General features: G+C 40.3%; 1 pseudogene; it reads left to right on the plus strand.

Moving 5' to 3' along the window:
- Window positions 1-1058: 1058 nt before the first annotated feature.
- On the plus strand, window positions 1059-2061 carry LOC119857341 (annotated as a pseudogene).
- The last annotated feature ends 856 nt before the right edge of the window (window positions 2062-2917 follow it).

Genomic DNA, 2917 nt, shown 5'->3' on the forward strand with positions numbered 1-2917 from the left:
GAAATAGGACTGAATGGACTTGTAGGATCGAAAGTTTTACATTGTTTTGTTTTAGAGTGGAGGCTTGATTTTTCCCCCCACATAATTCTACCTTTGTAAGTTCAACTTTCGTGATAGATTGCACTACAGTACTTGTACTAGGTGAATTGAAAAATACTCTAGTTTTTTACAGCGCAAGTATTTGTAATCAAAAATAAATACGAAGTGAGCACTGTACACTTTGTATTCTGTGTTGTAATTGAAATCAATACATCTGAAAAATGTAGAAAACATCCAAAAATATTGAAATGAATGGTATTCTATTATTGTTTAACAGCGTGATTAATCGCAATTAGTTTTTTTAATCACTTGACAGCCCTACTTATAACGTCAAGCGTTATTCTGACAATAAATTGTTTGAGGTAAAGTTTAAAATCTCGTTAAATATAAATATAAGTTAAATATAAATCTGATCTTAAGAAACTGAGCTGAAGTTTTCTGAATTTTGTGAAGAGCAAATCAAGTCTCTCTCTCACTTCATTGAAAATCTTTGTTTAAACTTTAAGAACTATACTTACCAACAGGTACTTTGCTCACCAACTAATTACTTCTAGTAACTGAAAATAAGTATTATGATTTAGCAAATACATGGCAGAAAAAGTTTCCTACCTTTTCATGGGCAAAGGCAGTGACGAAGTGGGGGGGGGGGGAAGACACCCAATTTCTGAAGAATTAAAGTTTTCATTCAAAAAACTAAGGCCATGATCTTCACACTTGGGTGACAATTTTAGGCACTGAAGCCCGAAACTCTGCCTCCCTCCATCTCCCAAGTTTCTACAATATCAGAAATCTGACCCAAACTTCTATTTCTTATGATTTTGAAGACAATCTTCCAGATGAAAGCCAACATAGTTGTCTTCCTGAACGTGCAAGTAGAGAGAGCTGCCTCTATTCACATAGATGGGAGGGGTTAATGACCCATAGATGGTGAAGATTTTCATCAGGATTTGCTGCAGCATTGTTAAGGAATTCAAGAGAGGCATATGGTTAAGGAATTCATGAGAGGCGGGCATTGACAAAACAACATGGCTCTTCAAACAGTGAGAGTTGAATTGGAAAAAAAGCGAAGTGCGAGCAAATGGACATTAACTTGCCATATCTTACTATGTACGCTTCTGAATCAAAGCACTTGAGCAGAATACTGAGTTGTTCCCAGTTTAAGCAGACTGTAGCAGATCTGATCAGGATGACAGTAGCACCTTGCTAAAAAGCCATGCAGGATGCTGAAATCAGCAAGAATGACTCTGGAAAATTATCCTGGTTGGTGGCACGAACAGAATGTCTAAGGGGAGCAGACTGTGCAGGATCTGTTTGACAGTGCTCCTTACAAAACAGTTAATCCCAATAAAACTGATGCTATTGGTGCTGCTATTCAAGGCTAGTGATGTCACGACGTGCTGCTGGTGGACATGACTCCCGCTGGACGTGGCTCCCCTGAGCCTGGGAATCAAGATGATGGGAGGTGTCTTCATTCAGCTCATCAACAGGAACACAAAGATTCCAACCCAAGAAAAGCCAGGTGTTTTCTATAGCAGCTGATGGACAGACTCAAGTGGAGATTAAAGTGTGCCAGGGTGAGAGACAGATGGCTGCTGACAACAAACTTCTTGGGCAATTCACTCTGATTAGAATTTCTACAATTCCACATGGAGTGCCCCAGACTGAAGTCACTTTTGACACCGACACCAAAAGCACTGTTCACATTTTAGCAAAGGATAAGGGACAGGACGCAAACAGCAAATTGTGATCCATTCTTGTGGTGACCGCAGCAAAGATGGCACCAAGAACATAATGAAGAATGCAGAGAAATATTCAGAGAAAGACAGATGAAGAAAGGAAGGTGTCAAAGCTGTATAGATGGCAGAAGGCATCATCCAAGATAGAGGAGTTTAAGGATCAGCTGCCAGCAGATGAGTGCAACAAACTGAGGGAAGTCAAGTATCGGGTGTAGCCGTGTTAGTCTGGATCTGTAAAAGCAGCAAAGAGTCCTGTGGCACCTTACAGACTAATTGGAGCATAAGCTTTCGTGGGTGAATACCCACTTCGTCAGATGCAATCTGACGCATCTGACGAAGTGGGTATTCACCCACGAAAGCTTATGCTCCAATACATCTATTAGTCTATAAGGTGCTACAGGAAACTGAGGGAAGAAACTGCAAAAAAAGAAAGCTGTTGGCTCAAAGATGCTGAAACAGGAGAAAACATTGGACAGGCAGCATCCATCTTACAGTAGGCTTCCCTCAAGTTCTTTGAAATAGCATATAAAAAGATAGCAACAGAGTGAGAAGGTTCTGGTGGAAGTTCTGGGGATCAGAATGAAGAGAAACAATAGAATATCAATGTTAAGTGAGGAGTTACTGTACAACAGTGTAGTTATGTTCCTGAAAAATGCTACCTTAAGCAAAACTATGTTAAGCAAATTCAATTTTCCCATAAGAATTAACGTAAATGAGGGGGGGAAGTTCCAGGGAAGTTTTTTTTTAGCCAAACAAAAGACTATATGTGTGTGTGTGTGTGTGTGTGTACACATATATACACCCATATACATACACACAGTATAAGTTTTAAACAATTTAATACTGTACACAGCAATGATGATTATGAAGCTTGGTTGTGGTGGAGTCAGAGGGTGGAATATATCCCAGGGAATGCCTTACTGCTAAATGATGAACTAACACTCGGCTGAGTCCTCAAGGATTAACACATTGTTGTTAATGTAGCCTCACACTCTACAAGGCAGCACAAATGGAGGGAGGGGAGACACACACTGTGTGTGTGTGTGTGTGTGTGTGTGTGTGTGTGTGTGTGTCAGAGACGGACAGACACACGCATGCGAATTGCCCCTTTAAGTACACTGACTCCACTCTAAGTACATTGC

Source organism: Dermochelys coriacea, chromosome 6 (assembly GCF_009764565.3).
Source record: "Dermochelys coriacea isolate rDerCor1 chromosome 6, rDerCor1.pri.v4, whole genome shotgun sequence".
Lineage (NCBI taxonomy): Eukaryota > Metazoa > Chordata > Testudines > Dermochelyidae > Dermochelys > Dermochelys coriacea.